General features: G+C 44.4%; 1 protein-coding gene and 1 long non-coding RNA gene across 2 annotated transcripts in view; one reads left to right on the top strand and one right to left on the bottom strand.

Annotated features, from left to right (window-relative positions):
• LOC138665757 (uncharacterized) overlaps window positions 1-23,916 on the top strand; it is a 117,799-nt gene that overhangs the window by 77,745 nt on the left and 16,138 nt on the right. The window contains exon 2 of the long non-coding RNA XR_011318515.1: window positions 24-137. This is a non-coding gene — a long non-coding RNA (uncharacterized lncRNA). The remainder of the gene's footprint in view (window positions 1-23; window positions 138-23,916) is intronic.
• The window catches only part of MINPP1 (multiple inositol-polyphosphate phosphatase 1), a 75,017-nt gene that overhangs the window by 15,931 nt on the left and 35,170 nt on the right, over window positions 1-23,916 (bottom strand). The window lies entirely within an intron of this gene.

The raw sequence follows: 23,916 nt of genomic DNA on the forward strand, positions 1-23,916 counted from the left end.
TACATCTTGGATTGTCTTACTAGGTTTTTCCCTAAGTTTTGCCTATTTGCCAGGGCTTTATGGAAGCAGTGTGGGTCTGAAGTGATAGGAGCAGAAAAGTAAAGCAAAGGGAGGACTTCATCACACATCATTAACAAGTAAGAGTTGCATTACACTAATGGAAGAGGACACCAAATATTCCAGATTTATTGCCAAGTTTATGGGCTGTGGTCTATGAAATAATAGTCGCCAACAAATCTCTGGTTGTAAACAGGGAAAGTGCTGATGACATTATGGCCTAAGGTTTCTCCTTGTGGAGAGTGACATACCAGCTCTGGCTTGTCAAGGTAAGGAGGCTTAAGCCCCCGTCACACAAAGCGAGATCGCTAGCGAGATCGCTGCTGAGTCACAAGTTTTGTGACGCAACAGCGACCTCAGTAGCGATCTCGCTATGTGTGACACGTAGCAGCGACCAGGCTCCTGCTGTGAGATCGCTGGTCGTGTCGGAATGGCCTGGACCTTTTTTTGATCGTTGAGGTCCCGCTGGGTAGCACACATCGCTGTGTTTGACACCTTACCAACGACCTCATGACAGGACGTCCCTCATTGAGGTCTGTTAATCGTCATGAAATAGCTGCCATGTGACATCGTTGTACAGGTCGCCGCATCGCTGCTGCGTCGTTGGGGAGATCTCACAGTTTGACATCTCACCAGCGACCACATAGCGACGCAGCAACGATCCCTGACAGGTCGTATCGTTGTCGGGATCGCTTTAGCGTCGCTAAGTGTGACGGGGCCTTTATTCACCATGCAATGCTCCTCTGGGAAATCTGCAAATTGCCTCTTCAGAGGGAAAGAGGACTTGAACTCTATATCGCCACCTGTTGGAAGTAGCGATCCTACAAGTCACAATCAACCCTTTGATGAGTCTTGAAAAAGGACTTAGGATAAAAGCCAAATCAATCCTGAAAAGCTTGTATCCTAAGTCATATTGCAAGACCCGCTAAAGGGTTGATTGTGACTTGTGGGATCGCGACTTCCAACAGGTGGCGATATAGAGTTTAAGTCCTCTTTTTCTCTGAAGAAGCAATTTGCATAGATGATATTATGCAAACTGTATGGGGACTGAACAATTCTACAAACATTTTTTCCTCCCTGGACTGTTGTCATTGGCCCCGCGTAAAAAAATAAATAAATAAATAAAAAGGCTATAAAAGAGCTCTAGTTCATTAATTTTATTGTCAGACAAAGCTCGTAATTGGCAGAAGTCCGCCTATGGAAAGCTCCTCTACAATGGTGGCCATACATGATGACTGCCACAGTGTTTCAGCTTCTTTTGACTGTTTTTGCCATTGAATTCTTTCAATCTAAAGTTCAGTAATTAAATCAATCATGTTTCATTGTTTCTAGAAACTCAAACACCATTCATAAGAATGATAAAAGAAAGAATGCCATTAGGGTTTTTCCAGCCAAACCAGTATTTCTGCTGCTCTAGTTTCTTCAGACCAGGTCACAAGAGATGCCAAATACTTATGTTTACACCAAAATGTAAGTGTACTCTTACACCCCGACTCCACTGCAGTACTGTCATGTGCACTGATCAATAGCATTAGAAGCCTGGCAACATTTACTATGCGGATGCCTGTCTGGCAATCAGATCATCACTGAGTTTTAGAAGCCCCCAACACTCAGGGGACGATGCAACTGGTCCGACAGCTAGCCATACTGGTGAAGGCCTTGATTCATCAGTTACCAACAGAATTTTGCCGTAAAACTGTTGGATGTGATGTAATAGTTTTGGGCAACTTGTAACTACACAAAACGTTGCGACTTTAAGGCTATGTGCCCACGTTGCAGAAATGCTGAGGAAATATCCGCAGCATTTCCGCAACTTCCTGCCACGGGTAAAACACATGTGGAATTCGCATGTGTTTTCCCGCAAAACACAAGCATTTTGCAAGTGTTTTTAGCTTGCAGAATGCTTGCGTTTTCAAAGTGATTTGAAGCATTGCTTGGAAAAGTGATTGACAGGTTGGTCACACTTGTCGAGCATAGTGCCTGACAAGCGTGACCAACTTTTTACTATTGATGCTGCCTATGCAGCATCAATATAGTAAAAGATAGAATGTTATATATATAAAAAAAAATATATATGTTTTTTCTCACCTTCTGACGGCCCCGATCTTCTCAGCGGTGCTCCCGGTATGTTTCGTTCACAGAGATGCTTTGCGCTAAGGACCTTTGTGACGTCATGGTCACATGACCGCAGCGTCATCTCCGGTGATTCGCGCATTGCATCCCTGGGAACGGAAGCCGCCGCATGCACCGCTGAGAGCCGGGAGGACTTGGGGGGCCATCAGAAGGTAAGTATGTCAATATTTTTTATTTTAATTCTTTTTTTTACAGAAATATGGTTCCCAGGGCCTGGAGGAGAATCTCGTCTCCTCCCCCCTGGGAACCAGCCGCACATGAAGAGCTCACTTTACGCATGGCAGGCATAGCCACATGCGTAAAGTGAGCGTTTCAATGCAATCCTATGGCGGTGATTCCGCAGAAATAATGAACATGCTGCAATGCTGCGGATTTTACCACTATGTGATTCCGCAGCGGGAAAAAACGCAGCATGGGCACTGCAAATACAGAATCCCATAGGATTGCATGGGAATGAGGTTTTTAAGCGTTTCCACTGCAGCAAAAAACACAGCAGAAACGCATAAAAAACGCAACATGGGCACACAGCCTTAATATTTTTATTCCAGTCCTCGTCTTCTCTGCCAACATCAATAGTTGGGAGGAGTTAAGCCGTGAGTGGGCATTGGCAAGCGCTTCTGGTAAGTTCATCATTATTTAATCCAAGATACATAAATTCAGACTAAAATGTATTCCCATCTCTGGAAGGAGAACGTTTCTTACAATGGTGTGCTGCAGATGAAAGATGGGGTACAACTATTTGGAAACAACTCTTAATTTGCTGTATATTAGAGACTGTTCATCAGGACTATGTCCAAAATACCAGTGTACATGAATCAGGGCCAAAACTTACTATTGAAAGAATTAGCATACCTGTGAAACATGGACAGTCTGGCTCTAAGGCCAGCCTCACACTAGCGTGTTTTACGGACGTAAGAGAGGTGCTGAAAATACGGATTGCATACGGTACAATGCTTCTCTATGCCCCTGCGCCTATCTGCCGTATTTTACTGATCCGTATTATACGGTCTTCTACGGCCGTAGAAAATCGCAGCATGCTGCGTTTGTCACCGTATTGCGCAAAAAAATCCGCCAATGAAAGTCTATGGGGGTGAGAAAAATACGGATTACACACGGACCAGCAGTGTGACTTGCGAGAAATAAGCAGCGGTGTTAGAGAGAAAAGCCGGCAATTCAGTGCGGTGTACAGTAAAATCACACTGACAGCTTACAATAGAATAGATAGAATAAATGTGTATATATATATATATATATATATATTTATATATATATATATATATATATATATATATATAATTGTCTAAGGGGTTTTCCGTCTGTCTGTCTGTCTTTCTGTCTGTCTTGGAAATCCCACGTCTCTGATTGGTCGAGGCCGCCAGGCCTCGACCAATCAGCAACGGGCACAGCGACGATGATGTCATAAAGGACGTAGACATCTCACGTTTCTGATTCAGCGACGGGCACAGTATCGACGTAGATGTCATAATGGTTGCCATGGCGACGATGATGTCATAAAGGTTGCCTCGACCAATCAGCGACGGGCACAGTCTGCCACGAATTCTGGAATCATCATTGTCCATATACTACGGGGACATGCATATTCTAGAATACCTGATGCATTAGAATCGGGCCACAGTTAATATATATATATATAGGAAAAAACAAAAAAAACAAAAAAAAAAACAAATCAGCACTCCCAATGTGAACACGTGCAAGCTGCAAACTGCAACACACAGTAAAAAAGATCACAGCAGCACATGTACATGAATCGGCCATGTGAAAACACAGACAAATATACATTTCACTAAAATATTTTTTTTATTATTAAACTTACAGTTAAAATGGAGATTCTTAGCGCATAAATTGGCCAATTCATGTGTGCCCATCAACCACATGTTGACCAATTTATGCGCTAAGAATCTCCATTTTAACTGTAAGTTTTATGGAAAAAAAAAATAAATTTTTGAAATTTTTTTTATGAAAAAATATTTTTGTGAAATGTATATTTGTCTGTGTTTTCACATGGCCGATTTATGTACATGTGCTGCTGTGGTCTTTTTTAGCTATATCTATATATATCTATATCTATCTATCTATCTATCTACAGTTAGGGCCAGAAATATTTGGACAGTGACACAAGTTTTGTTATTTTAGCTGTTTACAAAAACATGTTCAGAAATACAATTATATATATAATATGGGCTGAAAGTGCACACTCCCAGCTGCAATATGATAGTTTCCACATCCAAATCGGAGAAAGGGTTTAGGAATCATAGCTCTGTAATGCATAGCGTCCTCTTTTTCAAGGGACCAAAAGTAATTGGACAATGGACTAAGGGCTGCAATTAACTCTGAAGGCGTCTCCCTCGTTAACCTGTAATCAATGAAGTAGTTAAAAGGTCAGGGGTGGATTCCAGGTGTGTGGTTTTGCATTTGGAAGCTGTTGCTGTGAGCAGACAACATGCGGTCAAAGGAACTCTCAATTGAGGTGAAGCAGAACATCCTGAGGCTGAAAAAAAAGAAAAAATCCATCAGAGAGATAGCAGACATGCTTGGAGTAGCAAAATCAACAGTTGGGTACATTCTGAGAAAAAAGGAATTGACTGGTGATATTCTGCCACCGATATACGTGGATGAGATGTGTCTGAGGGATGTGATCACAAATCGCTATATAAACAATGACAGGTAGCGTTACTCACTAACTGTGCCACCAGTCTCTATCAGCCGCGCGTGGTGATCCGGAAGGATGATGCAGTGATACATTCAACAGGTTTATTTACAGTACCTTGGTGAGAGTGAGGACTGTAGTTTAGAGTTGTTACAGAATCACCAGATAGAGATAATAGAAGCTTCAGGTTAGAGGTAACAAGAGAATCCTTTCTCCAGCTCTGCAGCACATGTGGGATCCAAGATGGCACGGAGTACAAAAACAGGAAGAGAAGGAAAAAGATAGGAGGAGCTAAAGACAGAAAGGTGTTGTGGGAAAATTCCATAACAAATATTACAGTGATATAGCAAACGGCAAGTAGATGGCAGCAAAGTATAACAAATGATAGAACCAGGCTTATTAGCACTACATAAAGGTCCATGTATGGCTGAAAGTCTATAATAATAAACTGAGCAGCACACTCCCCGTCTGAAATCCCTGGATTTCACTATACCATAAGTCTCGAATTGGGAGTGTTCACCAGAAGTGCATGGAGGGATACCTCAACCTGTAAGATAAAAACAACGCATGCAATGCAACAATAACATATTGAATAACAAGATAGACGAATGTCTAGAACGAGTTCTTGAAGTAATCCAACGGATAACCCATCTTCGGATTGGAGAAGCCGCGCTAGGCCAAACTGTCTCCAACCCATTTGTAATCCAAAGGTTGAAGTTCCTTGAAAGAGTTCCTACTGATTGGATGGATAATCAATCCTCAACCGGTATGAGTAAAATAATCTCTGATATAGGCCTAATGAAAGTTTTGGGGTCACCTTGCTTAGTAACTGTCACTTCTACCTTGCGTACCTTGCCATCGTCACTTGGAAAGGTTTTAGAGATAAGTCCCATAGGCCATGTGCTTCTTTCCTCCTTCTGGTCTTTCATGAGGATAATATCTCCTACTTGTAAATTTGGCTTTACGTGTTGCCATTTTCTTCGTTTTTGGAGAAGTGTCAGGTACTCCTTCTTCCATCTATTCCAGAAACAATTAGCCAGATGTTGCACATATTTCCACCGTCTCTGATATTTGTTACCGGACACAGAGTCTTCAGGCGGGTTAGGAACAGTTCCAAGTTTCTGGGTGAGGAGAGTTGCCGGAGTGAGAATTGTAGGAGATTCTGGATCCGTAGATATGGGTACAAGTGGTCTTGAGTTTACTATAGCAGAGACTTCTGCTAAGAAAGTGGTCAAGGTCTCATGAGTGAGTCTTGAAAGATTTGAGTCCATCAGCATAGATTCCAGTTCCTTGTGAAAAACATTCTGCTGCACATTGCGTATCACAATGAGTTCACTCAGAGCAATGTCTTCTGCAGAGAGAGGCTTATGGCAGATATGCCAACCGTGACAATCAGTGATACTGTCCTTATTGCGATAGCATTGTACAATGTGTACTAACCTTGCAATGGCACGAACCAGCCTCGTCCATCTTGAGAAGCGATCAAAACGCCGACAGTCCAAGCCAACCTCCTCCTTGAGTTTGGTGATGAAGGTGCTGACATCAGGACGGATCTCTGGGTCGACATCTGGATCCTCAAGGCTGAAGCTGTCTTCAACGGCAGTCTCTTTGCACTGTTCGTGAAGGAACTCCGGTCCGGTCAACCAAGAAGAGCTTGCAAAGGCACCAATAGACACTGGTCTAGTAGCAAGGTCCGCAGGGTTAAGATGGGATGGGACGTGCTGCCATTGCTGGGGTTTGGAGGATTTCCTGATCCTTTCCACTCGGTTACTGACATAGACGTAGAAGCGTTTCGTCTGGTTGTATATGTAGCCCAGAACTACCTTACTGTCTGTGTAGAATTTTGTGTCATCCACGTGAATAGCTAGTTCGCTCTGTATGAAGTCTGCAATCTCTATGGCTAGTACAGCCCCACAGAGCTCGAGTCTGGGTATGGTGTGCTCGGGTTTAGGAGCCAGTTTAGCCTTTCCAAACAGAAATCCAACATGGGCTTCATTGTTAGAGTCTACAACCTTCAAGTAAGCGACAGCGGCAATAGCTTCAGTGGAGGCATCAGCGAATACATGAATCTCCTTCCTTTGACTTGTAGTTAGGGATGCTGGAGTGTAACAACGTGGTATGTGGATCTTATCCAAGGCGCAAAGAGATTCTCTCCATGACTTCCACTTTAGTTGTTTGTCTGCAGGGAGTGGTATATCCCAGTCCTTAATGTACTCTGAGAGTTGTCTCAGCAGGAGCTTGCCTTGTATAGTCAGGGGTGCGACAAACCCAAGTGGATCATATAGACTGTTCACCACTGACAGAACCCCACGCTTAGTAAATGATTTTTCTGCACCACTAACCTGAAAGCTGAAGGAGTCATTTAGCAAGTTCCACCTCAGGCCTAGACTTCTCTGTACTGGTGGATTGTCTGAGCCTAGGTTCAAGTCCCTAAATTCTGCGGCATGATCATTAGGGTGAAAGGCCTTCATGACAACAGCACTATTGGAGGCAATTTTATGCAATCTTAAATGAGCTTTAGAAAGCATACCTTGTGTCCGTTTGAGCAGATCTGTGGCTTCTTCCGCCGTGGGCAGGGATTTAAGACCGTCGTCCACGTAGAAGTCCTTTTCAACGAACTGTTGAGCATCCTTCCCGAACTCTGCTGCACCATCGGAGGCGGTCCTACGTAGGCCGTAGGTGGCGACTGCAGGAGAAGGACTGTTTCCGAAAACGTGCACCTTCATGCGGTATTCGATAATTTCCTTGTTGGTGTCGTTGTCTCGGTGCCATAGAAAACGGAGATAATTTCTGTGATCTTGTTGCACGATGAAACAATGGAATATTTGTTCGATGTCGGCGGTAATGGCGACCGGTTCCTTTCTGAATCTCATGAGCACTCCCACCAGGTTATTAGTCAGGTTCGGACCAGTGAGGAGAACGTCATTCAGAGATACGCCGTCATGTTTGGCACTTGAATTGAACACCACCCTGATTTGTTTCGGCTTTCTTGGATGATACACTCCAAAGGAAGGTAGATACCAGCATTCTTCATCAGCTTGCAATGGTGGAGCTGGCTCTGCGTGATCATTGCGAAATATCTTGTCCATAAAAGCTATGAAATGTTCCTTCATTTCAGGCTTGTTCCTTAATGTTCTCTGCAGTGAGATGAATCTAGATAAGGCCTGTTCTCTGTTGTTAGGAAGCCTGGTCCTTGAAGCCTTGAAGGGTAAGGGAGCAACCCAGCGGTCAGATTCATTTTTCAAGAATCCACTGTCCATGATTTTAAGAAACTCCTTGTCTTCTATGGATAAGGCAACTTTGTTGTCATCTTTTGTTGTGTGAAACACTGTTCTCCCTAAGTCATCACCGTAGGGAGTGGGAATGATGTCAGGCTCCTGGATGGAATCAGAGAACCTCTCTTTCACTTCGTAGTGATGAAGGCATGGCTTAAAGTGAGTTGCGCGACCATTTTGGAGCACATACGTTTTACAGGCGTTGACTTCGGATGCCTTGTGACTCCTATCCAGACATACATCGCCCACGATTACCCAGCCTAGGTCGAGTCTTTGGGCGTATGGAGCATCATCTGGGCCGTTGCATTGTTGGCGTACCTTGTGGACCTTCAGAATGTCCCTTCCGAGTAGGATTAGAATATCAGCATTCATGTCCAGAGGAGGAATTTCATTAGTCAGGTGCCTCAAGTGGCGATGATAAAGTGCGGCTTCCGGAGTGGGAATCTCCTCCCTGTTATCAGGTATCTGGTCACATTCAATTAGGGTTGGCAAAGGTATATGCACGTTTCCCTTGATTGAAGAGACTATGTACCCAGAGGCTCTCCTGCCAGAAGTCTCAATACGACCAGAGCAGGTGTTGAGGGTGTATGGAGTCATTTGTCCCTTTATGTTGAAGATCTCAAAGAATTTGGGCCTTGCTAGAGATCGGTTACTTTGCTCATCTATTATGGCATACATTTTGGAGGCCTTGTCGGGTTGTCCTTCTGGATAGACCTTAATCAGACATACCTTGGCACAGCATTTAGGATCAGTCCCTTCTCCACATACCTCAGTACATGAGGAGGAAACAGCGGTTGCAGTTGGGTCAGGGACCTGTGGCTCCCCGCCATGCTTTTGAGCAGGGTTAGATGCTGCAGAAGGTTGTGAGTTGTATGGAGCTGGCGTGGGATGCATGGCTGTGACGTGTTTATCACTGCTGCATTCAGTGCACTTAATGGCGGCCTTACACTCCTTAGCGAGGTGGTCTGAGGAGGTGCAACACTTATAACATATCCCAAGCTCCTTGAGGGTATCTTTACGCTCCTGCAAAGTCCTTGCTCTGAATCCACGGCATTCTTTAAGTGGGTGAGGCCTTTTGTGGATAGGGCACATACGGTTACTGTCCATGACTTTAGGAGCAACATTATTTGTCTTAGTGAAGGCAGGTGTAGTAAGTGGAACGTCAGTCTTTCTCACAGATACTGTGTTCCTTGAATCTCTACGTTTGGCAATGTTATCATACCTTGTAGATGATGATGATGCTGTGGAGTAGGCTCAGTGAAGTCGAAGCTGGGATCATTCTTCTTCCGAGCTTGGTCACTGATGAACCTGGAAAAATATGAAAAGGGGGGAAAGGACACATTATACTGCCTTTTATACCGTGAGCCGTGGTCTGCCCATTTATCCTGCATGCCGTGTGGCAACTTGGACACTATTGGATTAACGCCATGAGCAGTATCTAGGTAGCTCAGTCGTGAGAGACGTGGGTCTAATTTTGCCAATTCTATTTCCTTTAGCAGGTCGCTCAGATCTTGAAGTTTTCTATTGTCCTTGTTAGTTATCTTTGGGAAGGTTTGCAGTCTTTTAAATAAGGCACATTCTATAGCTTCTGAGCTGCCATAGGTTTGTTCCAGTCTCTCCCAGGCTGCAATAAGACCTGCATCTGAATAGTCCACATGAACTGCCCTTATTGTCTTTATGCGCTCTGCTGATTCAGGGCCTAACCAGTTAACAAGCAAATCCAGTTGTTCCTTGCCGGTGAGATTAAGGTCTTGGATCACTGCTTGAAAGGTGGATTTCCAGGCTCTATAATTCTCAGCACGATCATCAAACTTTGAGAGACTAATGTTTATTAACTCCCGGCGAATCATGTATCTGGCGAAGTCAGACATGTCCGATCTCTCGGTCATTGTTGCAGGATGAACTTGTGGTATCCGTAGGGAATGTAAGTTCTCTGGCTTATATGACTGCGACAAATCAGGACGAAATGATGCGGCATAAGGGTTAAACTGCGGTTTAGTCTCTATAGGTTCTGCTGGCTGTGGCCTAAATTGTAAGTTAGTGCTGGAAGTTACCTTGTCCGCAGTAGGTGGCGACATTTCTTGACTTGCGGGCGCATCCGTGTTAGAAACTGGAGGTGGTGCTGGTGCAGATGTTGCATGTCTTAGCACGTAGTCTGCAGTTCGATCAGCTGCGTCTTCCATTTCTTCTGGAATAAGACAGTCCGGATTATCATCTTGTCCCAGTGCTTGTTCAAGGACCTTCAGTTTAGCAAGGGCTGTTGCTTCTTCCTTTTCTGCTTGGAGTATTTTTAATTTCCTTTGAGCTTCCATTTTGTTTCTTTGAGCCTCCATCTCATTTCTTTGAGCTTCCATTTGGGCTTCTACTTCGACTTCAGCCTCCTTCTTAGCAAAGGAGCTTTTTACTCTAGCTTCCTCTGCAGCTGCACGGATCTCCAGTAGCTTGTCAGACAATGTTGATTTCCTGGAGTGAGATGATCTGGAAGACCGAGCTGTGATTTTGGTCGATGTTGTGCGATGTGACCTAACCTCTTGGAGGTGAGCGATGCGAAGTTCTGCTTTATCCTGGGCATCTCGTACTAATGAGGTCTTTTCTTGGAGAAGAGTTTCCCTTTCAGTTACTTCTGCATGGGCATCTTCCATGTCACAGTTACTCAGGAATGTGATGAACTTTGCAGACAGTCTCTGGTAGCGATCATATGCGGCAGATAAACTCTTCAATGTGGCGGTTAAACCTGCAGCGTCACTGTGATAACGTGGAAGAGCTGCTAAATAGTGATCAACTCTGCCCCATAAATGTTCTAGGTTATCATGGAACTCGTCTCTAGTAGTCTCAAAGTTCTCTCTGGCCTTTTGTGTCGGCTTGGTTACACGTTTGGGTCGTACGTCCTGCTCTGCAGTAAGTGTGGGCTCTGCTCCTGCAGCATCTACGGTGTCGAGAACCTGATGTGCTTCACTTGCAGATGGGTCCATGGTGCCCTTTGTGGACATGTTTTAGATAAGATGGCGGACGGTTAAGACTTGCTGGCAGACAATGCATATGCACACAGACACTGTATACTTAGGTCTCTTGTTACTATTCTGCCACCGATATACGTGGATGAGATGTGTCTGAGGGATGTGATCACAAATCGCTATATAAACAATGACAGGTAGCGTTACTCACTAACTGTGCCACCAGTCTCTATCAGCCGCGCGTGGTGATCCGGAAGGATGATGCAGTGATACATTCAACAGGTTTATTTACAGTACCTTGGTGAGAGTGAGGACTGTAGTTTAGAGCTGTTACAGAATCACCAGATAGAGATAATAGAAGCTTCAGGTTAGAGGTAACAAGAGAATCCTTTCTCCAGCTCTGCAGCACATGTGGGATCCAAGATGGCACGGAGTACAAAAGCAGGAAGAGAAGGAAAAAGATAGGAGGAGCTAAAGACAGAAAGGTGTTGTGGGAAAATTCCATAACAAATATTACAGTGATATAGCAAACGGCCAGTAGATGGCAGCAAAGTATAACAAATGATAGAACCAGGCTTATTAGCACTACATAAAGGTCCATGTATGGCTGAAAGTCTATAATAATAAACTGAGCAGCACAGGTGAGCTTGGGAACTCAAAAAGGCCTGGGCGTCCACGGATGACAACAGTGGTGGATGATCGCCGCATACTTAATTTGGTGAAGAAGAACCCGTTCACAACATCAACTGAAGTCCAGAACACTCTCAGTGAAGTAGGTGTATCTGTCTCTAAGTCAACAGTAAAGAGAAGACTCCATGACAGTAAATACAAAGGGTTCACATCTAGATGCAAACCATTCATCAATACCAAATATAGACAGGCAAGAGTTAAATTTGCAGAAAAACACCTCAAGAAGCCAGCTCAGTTCTGGAAAAGTATTCTATGGACAGATGAGACAAAGATTAACCTGTACCAGAATGATGGGAAGAAAAAAGTTTGGAGAAGAAAGGGAACGGCACATGATCCAAGGCACACCACATCCTCTGTAAAACATGGTGGAGGCAACGTGATGGCATGGGCATGCATGGCTTTCAATGGCACTGGGTCACTTGTGTTTATTGATGACATAAGAGCAGACAAGAGTAGCCGGATGAATTCTGAAGTGTACCGGGATATACTTTCAGCCCAGATTCAGCCAAATGCTGCAAAGTTGATTGGACGGCGCTTCATAGTACAGATGGACAATGACCCCAAGCATACAGCCAAAGCTACCCAGGAGTTCATGAGTGCCAAAAAGTGGCACATTCTGCAATGGCCAAGTCAATCTCCAGATCTAAACCCAATTGAGCATGCATTTCACTTGCTCAAATCCAGACTTAAGACGGAAAGACCCCCAAACAAGCAAGACCTGAAGGCTGCGGCTGTAAAGGCCTGGCAAAGCATTAAAAAGGAGGAAACCCAGCGTTTGGTGATGTCCATGGGTTCCAGACTTAAGGCAGTGATTGCCTCCAAAGGATTTGCAACAAAATATTGAAAATAAAAATATTTTGTTTGGGTTATGTTTATTTGTCCAATTACTTTTGACCTCCTAAAATGTGGAGTGTTTGTAAAGAAATGTGTACAATTCCTACATTTTCTATCAGATATTTTTGTTCAACCCTTCAAATTAAACGTTACAATCTGCACTTGAATTCTGTTGTAGAGGTTTCATTTCAAATCCAATGTGGTGGCATGCAGAGCCCAACTCGCGAAAATTGTGTCACTGTTCAAATATTTCTGGCCCTAACTGTATATATATATATATATATATATATATATATATATATATATATATATATATATATATATATATATATATATATATATATAAATATATCTATCTATCTATATACATATATACATACATACACACACACACATGGATCCATTGTATGTCCGTATGTCGGTTTTGCAAGCCTGCGAAAAAATCTCGCAGTACGGATGCCATACGGATTACATACGGAGGATGCCATGCGCAAAATACGCTGACACACCCTGCCTACGGAGGAGATACGGACCACTATTTTGGGGACTTTTCTGCGTATTACAGCCGTAAATTACGGACCGTATTTTTATACGCTGAGTGTGACGCCGGCCTAAGACTAGGTACATTCATTAAATGTGAACGTGCTCAAATAAGGCTTAAAAGATAGTCTGTCTACCCAGAAAACAGAAATGACACCATTTGGCTTGGCCAAGTGATCGGGGCCCCATTGTGCCCCATCAATAACCATCAGGCATCTCTCTCCTTGGGATCATTGACACAACTCTCAAAAGCGCAGAGTGAATCCTCCATCCATCCCCCAGATAGCTCACACAACGTCAGCATGTGCGGGACCCTCTGATCCCCTATCTTGTCTGTAGCTGCTACTTTCTGCACACAGGATTGCACAGCAGCGGGCGGCTAACGCTGACAGGTGAGAGATAAGAGCACACACGCACACCGACACAGCATGTGTTTAATTAATAAAACCAATCACTAAAGGAAATCTGTCATCGGGTTTTGTCACCCAATCTGAGAACAGATTAATGTAGGGGCAGAGACCCCAATTCCAGTGATATGCCAATAATTGGGCTGCTTGCTGCAGGTTTGATAAAATCATTGCATTACCAAGAGCAAATAATGACTAGAGAACTATTGATCCTGCTGCATTTAGTCCTCCATATTCATGAACTCTTTATAACTCTGCCCCCACCCCTGATTGGAAGATTTTTGTGTACACGGCACATAGGCAGAAAGCTGCCAGTGGGTGGGGTTATAAAGGGCTCAGCATTCAGAGAATTGTGAGATCTGCAGTAGAGAAAAGTGATTGTATCAAAACTGCAGCAAGCAGCTCAGTAAATAAAACATCCCTAGAATCAGGTTCTCTGTCCCTACATTATGCTGCTCTCAGATGGGGTATCAAAAACCTGGCGACAGATTCCCTTTAAAGAACCTATTCTTACTTCTACCTTTGTTATCATATGCAGCTTACTCTGCGGCCTGAGGTGCGTCATCCTGCCAAGGTACCTCCATGATGTGCCTGCATAAGTGTTTTCCTAAAGGTGTGCACTTGGTTACACTTTTTAGCCAACCGGACAATTGACTGAAACTTGCCTAAGAAATCATGAAGTTTCAAGCTGCAAGACAACAGTAAGGGGATGCCACTGTCATCTATCTTTTCTCCTTAGGCTACTTTCACACTAGCGTCGGAATCACCCCGTCGCAATGCGTCGGGCAGAGATTCCGACGCTAGCGTTTAACGCACTGCACAACGGAGGCAGTGGATGCATTTCTCCGGCGCATCCGCTGCCCCATTGTGAGGTGCGGGGAGGTGGGGGCGGAGTTCCGGCCGCGCATGCGCGGTCGGAAAAAGCGGTCCGTCAGGAGCAAAAAACGTTACATGTAGCGTTTTTTGCTCCCGACGGTCCGCCAAAGCACGACGCATCCGTCGCACGACGGATGCGACGTGTGGCAATCCGTCGCAATGCGTCGTCAATACAAGTCTATGGGGAAAAAACGCATCCTGCAAGCACTTTTGCAGGATGCGTTTTTTCTGCAAAACGACGCATTGTGACGGATTGCAGTTAACGCTAGTGTGAAAGTAGCCTTAAAGCACCACTCCAAAGTCTTTTGTTATATTTTACCACTGAATTGGTGCTACTAATATAAGTCCCCCCTGCCCTTATGCTACTGTCACACTAGCGTTGTTTGCTGTATGTCACAACATGTCGTTTTGGAAAAAAAAAAAGCATCCTGTAAAAATTGCCTGCAGGATGCGTTTTTTCTCCATAGACTTGCATTAGCGACGCATGGCCACACGTCGCATCCGTCGTGCGACGGATGCGTCGTGTTTTGGCGGACCGTCGGCACAAAAAAAATGTTGCATGTAACTTTTTTTGTGCGTCGTATCCGCCATTTCCGACCGCGCAGGTGCGGCCGGAACTCCGCCCCCTCCTCCCCAGACCTTACAATGGGGCAGCGGATGCGTTGTAAAACTGCATCCGCTGCCCCCGTTGTTCATTTTTTTCGCAGTTTGCGTCAGTTCGTCGGGCCAACGCATGGCGACGGCCCCGTACCGACGCTAGTGTGAAAGTAGCCTTACTCTCATACTTACCTCCTGCCGTCTTCATCTTCTCTCACCGCTCGCGTCGGTCTCCAGCAGTTTGTGACTCGCCGGATCACACCAGTGTTTGCTGCTCCTCAATGCAAGTCTATGAGATACTTTTTCTTGCTCTCAGACTAGCATTGAGATCTTATCACTGTTGCTTCTCACTTCCGGTCCAGTCAGTATCTGCAGTAACACGATGGTAGCATGGGACCGGCGGAGCGGCACCGGGAAGAGCTGAACACGATGAGTGGAGAGTATAATATTAGGATCTTGGGATAGGACCACCACTCCAGCGCGTACCTGGTTCAATTAGCTCAACATATTGGAATATGATGACATTTTCTTAATGGGGAATCTATAAAGGTTCAGCCGGGTACAACTGAGATTCTGCAAACTTACCATATCGTACCGCTGCGGTTCCTTCCTTGTACAGGAGTATTGATTTATACTCATTGTGGATGATTTGCCTTTACAGTATTGATTTTCTTACAAATTACGTAACCCGGGTAATTTATATTACTACAGTTAAATCAATAACATTATGCAATGGCATTGAGCGGTACAGCGCAGCACACATCTCACCCTGCAAATAGCAAAATGGACAACGTGGCCACTGGTCCTGGTGGTCACAGACAGGAGAAGGAGTCCATTGGGGACTGTGCATTGGTGATATTGGAAGCAGTTAGAAATTGTTCAAGATCTTCCAACAGAAATTGTGATTTAACAAGGATAATATTAATATTTTATGAATCAGACATATTATTGCCTGGAAATAGGAGTTTCATGGGTAGACATCACACTAATTGTGCCATTCATGTGAGCCATTGGGCAAGTACAAGCTCTCCATACTGATGACTGTCAGAATAGTTTAAAAAAAAAAAAAAAAAAATCAGAAAAAAGGAAGCCATATTTACCAACAACTGGTCACAATATTAAAGCACTACTAGATGCAGCAAGCCCCAAGGATAAAGATGGAGGCAGCAGCTGCAGCAGCAGCATCGAACACTGATGATTGATCCTAAGGGTAACATGATGGTCTGTGGCTTCCCTTAGGGGCCAAACTCGGAATTCTGCCATAGCCGATACTATGTCACATATAGTTTTAAATGTATGTGCACACGTTAAGTATCTGCTGCAGACATTTCTGCATCAAAAATGTGTCTCTTGGCAGAAAAAACACTGCAGAAATTTTTTTAAAATGCCATTCATTAGGCTATGTTCACATGTTGCATTTTTTGGCTTTTTTTAATGCAAATTAAAAGCTTGCAGTACCAGCAAAGGCTTTAAACTTTCAGAAATCTCATGCACATGCTTTTTTTCCCATGAGTGAACTGGAAAACCACAGTGTTTTTTTTAATCTTCAGTGTGTCAATTCTTTCAGCATTTTTTCACACACAGAAAGCAATGAGTATGTGAAAAAACGCTGAATAAATTTGACTTTATTAGTAAAAAGTACTGTAGACAATGCATGCAGGTAATCCGCACCCAAAAAATGCTGCAAAAAACGTGCCAAAAATGTTGAAAAATAGGCATTTTGACCACAGCGTTTTTTACTGCCAAGAGATCAGGTTTTGGCTACAACGTACCTAGCTTTAGAATTGTTAAAAAAAAAAACGAAAACATTTACATGATGCAGGTTTGAAACTGCTTCAAAATATGCAAGGAAGAAATAAGTAACATGTGCATGAAATTTCAAAAATCTCATTCACTTTATTGGGAGAGTAAAATGTTGCATTTTTTTGAGGCAAAAATGCTGGAAAAATGTGGCCAAAACATGACGTGTGAACAGATCATTGAAGAGAACCCATAACCATGCAAATTCAGTCCAATCTGCAGGCAGATAGTTTTGTGAGAAATTAATCAGTATTAGGCCGGAGTCACACATGCGAGATACACGTCCGTGTCTCGCATGTGAACAGCAAGCTCTGGCGCCGGCACTTCGGAGCGGAGCGTGCGGCTCCATGTGTTCCTATGCGGCCGCATGCTCCGCTCCGAAGTGCCGGCGCCAGAGCTTACTGTTCACATGCGAGACACGGACGTGTTTCTCGCATGTGTGACTCCGGCCTAACTCGTGTTTTCATCATTTAATCCTCTTTCTGTGACTTCCAGTCCGGTGGGTGGTCCCATCAGTGCATTGGGAGATAGCTGTCAGTCACTGATAGGACCACTGGACTAAAAATCTCAGAAAGAAGCGAGAATTAAGGCCAAGTTCACACGGTCAGTATTTTACCTCATCAAACACTCATTGTGAGCACAGCGTCTCAGCCACGTTCACACTGTCAGTATTTGGTCAGTAATTTACCTCAGTATTTGTAAGCCAAAACCTCGAGTGGAACAATCAGAGGAAAAGTATAATAGAAACTTGTCACCACTTCTGGATTTATCACCCACTCCTGGTTTTGGCTTACAAATACTGAGGTAAAATACTGACCAAATACTGACCGTGTGAACGTGGCCTGAGACGCTGTGCACACAATGAGTGTTTGATGAGGTAAAATACTGATCAAATACTGAATGTGGCCTCAATGTTTAAAAACACAAGTATCATGGTGACAGGATTCTTCTAAAACGCGCATTCTCGCTGCTGGAGCATCAAACAGATCAACTTGCTCATTCATAGTGACGGTTCATTGTAAAGAAGATTTAGCACCAAACCAACCTCTTTACGTCAGAGCTTTGCAGCAACCAGTGGAGGAATACATTACTTACATTGCTTCCTTGCACTCACTAGCACAGTGTTATCTTATAGATAATTGGTTGCTCTGTACAATAAACTGGTGAAAACAACAACAAAAAAATCAATATGGCTTTCTGGGTCTCCTTGCAAATAAGAAAATCAAATCATTGGCTTCAATTAGGCTACGAGAGCAATAAAGAGAGGAAAGATATCACGCGACATGCCTGTAATGATTATTGATTGTGAGAGCGGATACAGGATGACACACAGTGTAACATTGATCTTTGCATCATAATCCAGGATCTCACATTAAATGTATTGTAATCATTGAGGTGAAACCTTTGAGACTTACGCTGATCAGCAAAAGGAAGGGTCAGTTCACTGCCGTACCTGGCACCTGTAAGTGCTTCTACCACAGCTTGACCTTGCTCGCCAGAATGGGCTGAGCTGCGTTACCAGCCACCACCAAACTAACACGGATGTGGTTTCGCTAATCTGTGGGGCTTCTGGGGGTAGGACCCCACCAATCAATGTAAAACCCTTCAAAATCAATTATACTATTGTAGAAAATAAAATATCTAATACATTATACTGACTAATATCAGTCCAATCTTGCAAAAAAAATAAAAAATCTGGTGTTTAATTTGATGTCCAAATCTTTATTCCTTGATACACAAAACAATGGATGACAAATAAGATAAAGCCTGAAATATGACTGGTTGGTACCGGCAGAAATTACCGGGGGTAAAGACAGGTCAGCAATGCAGATTGTCCTAAATCTTACAGCAATTTGCATTCCTATGGTCGTGGAGAAAGCATTTGATAAAAATTACAGACCTCTCCATTCTCTGTAGACGGGGAAACTTGCAAAATCATCAGTGTATCAAATCCGTATTTTCCCCACTGTACATGCATTGTAATGCCGTAAGCGTCTCACCATCAGGATGTACATGGACGAGAATTTGCTTTAACCCCCTTCATGACCTAGCCTATTTTGACCTTAAAAGGAACCTGTCACCCCGTTTTTTGAGATTGAGCTATAAATACTGTTAAATAGGGCCTGCGCTGTGTGTTCCTATAGTGTATGTAGTGTACCCCGATTCCCCATGTATGCTGAGAAATAACTTACCAAAGTCGCCGTTTTCGCCTGTCAATCAGGCTGGTCAGGTCGGGAGGGCGTGGTGACATCGGTGGTTCTTCCTCAGCTTTACGTTGGTGGCGTAGTGGCGAAGACACAGCGCGCGATCTGCGCTGTAATCCCTTGCATCGGTGGGGGCGGCCATCTTCCTGGGGCCGCGCGTGCGCAGATCGAGTGCTCTGCTGCACGGGGCTTCAGGAAAATGGCCGCGGGATGCCGCGCGTGCGCATTAGAGATCGCGGCGGCCATTTTCCCAAAGCCGAGATGCAAACTCGGCTTTGGGAAAATGGCCGCCGCGATCTCTAATGCGCACGCGCGGCATCCCGCGGCCATTTTCCTGAAGCCCCGTGCAGCAGAGCACTCGATCTGCGCACGCGCGGCCCCAGGAAGATGGCCGCCCCCACCGATGCAAGGGATTACAGCGCAGATCGCGCGCTGTGTCTTCACCACTACGCCACCAACGTAAAGCTGAGGAAGAACCACCGATGTCACCACGCCCTCCCGACCTGACCAGCCTGATTGACAGGCGAAAACGGCGACTTTGGTAAGTTATTTCTCAGCATACATGGGGAATCGGGGTACACTACATACACTATAGGAACACACAGCGCAGGCCCTATTTAACAGTATTTATAGCTCAATCTCAAAAAACGGGGTGACAGGTTCCCTTTAATGACCTGGCCATTTTTTGCAATTCTGACCAGTGTCCATTTATGAGGTAATAACTCAAGAATGCTTTAACGGATCCTAGCGGTTCTGAAATAGTTTTTTCGTGACATATTGGGCTTCATGTTAGTGGTAAATTTAGGTCAATAATTTTTGCGTTTATTTGTGAAAAATATGGAAATTTGGCTAAAATTTGGAAAATTTTGCAATTTTCAAATTTTGAATTTTTATTCTGTTAAACCAGAGAGTCATGTGACACAAAATAGTTAATAAATAACATTTCCCACATATCTACTTTACATCACCACAATTTTGGAAACAACATTTTTTTTTTGCTAGGAAGTTAAGGGTTAAAATTTGACCAGCAATTTCTCATTTTTACAACAAAATTTACATAACCATTTTTTAGGGACCACCTCACATTTGAAGTCAGTTTGAGGGGTCTATATGGCTGAAAATACCCAAAAGTGACACCATTCTAAAAACTGCACCCCTCAAGGTGCTCAAAACCACATTCAAGAAGTTTACTAACCCTTCAGGTGCTTCACAGCAGCAGAATCAACATGGAAGGAAAAAATGAACATTTAACTTTTTAGTCACAAAAATGGTCTTTTAGCAACATTTTTTTTTAATTTTCCCAAGGGTCAAAGGAGAAACTGGACCCCAAAAGTTATTGCACAATTTGTCCTGAGTATGCAGATACCCCATGTGTGGGGGGGGAACCACTGTTTGGGCGCACGACAGGGCTCAGAAGGGAAGAAGCGCCATTTGACTTTTTCAATGAAAAATTGGCTCCAATCTTTAGCTGACACCATGTCGCGTTTGGAGAGCCCCTGTGTACCTAAAGATTGGAGTTCCCCCATAAGTGACCCCATTTTGGAAACTAGACCCCCCAAGGAGCTTATTTAGATGCATAGTGAGCACTTTGAACCCCCAGGTGCTTCACAAATTGATCCATAAAAATGAAAAAGTACCTTTTTTTTTTTTCACAGAAAATTTCTTTTAGCCTCAATTTTTTAATTTTAACATGGGCAACAGGATAAAATGGATCCTAAAATGTGTTGGGCAATTTCTCCTGAGTACACCGATACCTCACATGTGGGGGTAAACCACTGTTTGAGTGCACGGCAAGGCTGGAACGGAAGGAGCGCCATTTGACTTTTTGAATGAAAAATTAGCTCCAATCGTTAGCGGACACCATGTCGCGTTTGCAGAGGCCCTGATTTGCAAAAACAGTAGAAACTCCCCACAAGTGACCCCATTTTGGAAATTAGACCCACCAAGGAACTTATCTAGATGTGTGGTGAGCACTTTGAACCCCCAAGTGCTTCACAGAAGTTTATAACGCAGAGCCGTGAAAATAAAAAAATCATTTTTCTTTCCTCAAAAATTATTTTTTATAGCAAGCAATTTTTTATTTTCACAAGGGTAACAGGAGAAATTGGACCGCAAAAGTTGTTGTCCAGTTTGTCCTGAGTACGCAGATACCCCATATGTGGGGGGCAACCGCTGTTTGGGCATACGTCAGGGCTCGGAAGGGAAGTAGTGACGTTTTGGAATGCAGACTTTTATAGAATGGTCTGCGGGCGTCATATTACATTTGTAGAGCCCCTGATGTGCCTAAACAGTAGAAACCTCCCACAAGTGACCCCATTTTGGAAATTAGACCCTCAAGGAACTTATCTAGATGTGTTGTTGAGCACTTTGAACTCCCAAGTGCTTCACAGAATTTCATAACAGAGCCGTGAAAATAAAAAAATCACCTTTTTTCTCCACAAAAATAAATTTTTAGCCCCCAATTTTTTATTTTCGCAAGGGTAACAGGAGAAATTGGACCCCAAAAGTTGTTGACCAGTTTGTCCTGAGTACGCTGGTACCCCATATGTGGGGGTAAACCACTGTTTGGGCACACGTCGGGGCTCGGAAGGGAGGGAGCACCATTTGACTTTTTGAACGCAAGATTGGCTGGAATCAATGGTGGCGCCATGTCGCGTTTGGGACCCCTGATGTGCCTAAACAGTGGAAACCCCTCAATTCTAACTACAACACACCCCTAACCCAAATCCCAACCCTAAGCATAACCCTAACCACAACCCTAACCCCAACACACCCCTATCCCGAATCCCAACCCTAACCCTAACCTTAACCCTAATTCCAACCCCAACTCTAATCCCAACCCCAACTCTAATTCCAACCCTAAGGCAATGTGCCCACGTAACGGATTTGTGTGCAGATTTTTCCGCACCGTTTTTGAAAAATCCGCAGGTAAAAGACACTGCATTTTACCTGTGGATTTCCTGCGGTTATACACCTGCGGATTCCTATTGAAATAGGGATTTTTGTGTACTCACCGTAAAATCCTTTTCTCCGAGCCATTCATTGGGGGACACAGACCGTGGGTGTATGCTGCTGCCAATAGGAGGCTGACACTAAGTGATACAAAAAAAGTTAGCTCCTCCCCTGCAGTATACACCCTCCTGCTGGCTCTCAGCTAACCAGTTCGGTGCAAAAGCAGTAGGAGATCAATAACAATATATGAGCGTATAGCATGTCATATTCTAAAAAACAAGCATAAGCTAATAACAGGGTGGGAGCTGTGTCCCCCAATGAATGGCTCGGAGAAAAGGATTTTACGGTGAGTACACAAAAATCCCTATTTCTCCTTCGCCTCATTGGGGGACACAGACCGTGGGACGTCCCAAAACAGTCCCTGGGTGGGGACAACAATAGATCAGGCCCTGTGTAACCGCTACTTACAAGTGCGCCACTGCGGCCTGCAGAGTCCGCCTGCCCAGACTCACATCTGTGGAAGTGTGGGAATTATAGTGCTTCAAGAATGCATGCGGACTGGACGAATCCGCAAGCTTGCAGGCGTGCCTTGCTGACGCCTGGTGCCTAGAACCCTTGATAGACAGGGAGATAGGCTGACATCTAGCACGGAAGGACTCCTGGATGTTGAAAAGAATTCACCATGTTATCATGGTCGATGAAACGGCTAAACCCTTCCTGAAAATGTCAGGAAGCCTTCCTCTACCGTCAGGAAGCCCAAATAAAGCGTCCAACCTTCAGAAGGACGCCATCCTCAAGACGTACCTACTCAGAGCACTCACTTCGTCCAGAATATGGGGGATCTTATTCCATTTTGTGGACTGGAGCCAAAAGAGATGAGGGAAGAACTATGCCCTCATAACAGTGGTAATACAGTACCACCTTGGTAACAAGGGATGGAGATGGCCTGAGGACAACCTTGCCTCGAAGGTAATAAGGGAAAAAAGTCTGAAAGAGCAGAGAAGCTAGCTCCGAAGACTCGTCAGAGTGAGAATATCGCAGAGGAGAACGGGACGACTTTCCCTGATAGTAAAGTCTGCCCGAATGAAAAAGGAGCCTACTGTAAGGCTCCTAGGAATAATAAGGTCCCAATGATCTAACGGTATGCGATAGGGAAGAACTACGTGTGAAAACTCCCTGTGAGAAAGTCCCTACTTGCAGTTGTGCTACGATAAGGCGAGAAGATACTAGCTCCGCAAACAAAAAACGGACGTAGTCAGTGCGGATCTCTGAGGATCACTGGGGCCCCTTTCTGCTTCCGAAAGGCTTTCGGAAGCAGTGAAAGGGGAGTTATGGAAGCTGGTACCACGGCAGAACCAGAGCATGGAGAGCGATGGCTCTTGGATCTCGAGGCCGAACCACGAACTCTAGTACATTGGCCTTCAGTCTGGATGTCATCCCACCTACAACTGGAGAGCTCCAGTAAGGACAGATCTGATGGAAGACTTCGGGGTGAAGTTCCCACTGACTTGAGGCGGAACCCTGACGGCTGAATTTGCTTGCCGTTCAGAGTTCTACTTCTGGGATATATACTGCCGAGATCACCGAAAAATAGACTTCGGCCCATCAGAGAAAGTGAGGTACCTCGGTCATGGCGCCTGACCGTGGGTACCTGCTAGATGACTGACGTAAGGCACCGCCGTGGCATTATCCAATTGAATTCGGATAGGGAGACCCGCCAGAAGGCAGTGGACCTGCTGTAAGACTACCGTTCAGATCTCCAGAACAATGATGGGTAGAAGAAGACTGGCATTGGTAGTTACTAATAACCATTGAACCGGGAGAAAGGCCCTGGATGAAGAAGGAGCTCAGAGACTATTGTCTGAAAGTCTGTTTGACTTGCTGAAAACGAGCGGAGCGAAGGAAACCGCTTCCATTGTCGTCACCATT

Source organism: Ranitomeya imitator, chromosome 2 (genome assembly GCF_032444005.1).
Source record: "Ranitomeya imitator isolate aRanImi1 chromosome 2, aRanImi1.pri, whole genome shotgun sequence".
Taxonomy (NCBI): Eukaryota; Metazoa; Chordata; class Amphibia; order Anura; family Dendrobatidae; genus Ranitomeya; species Ranitomeya imitator.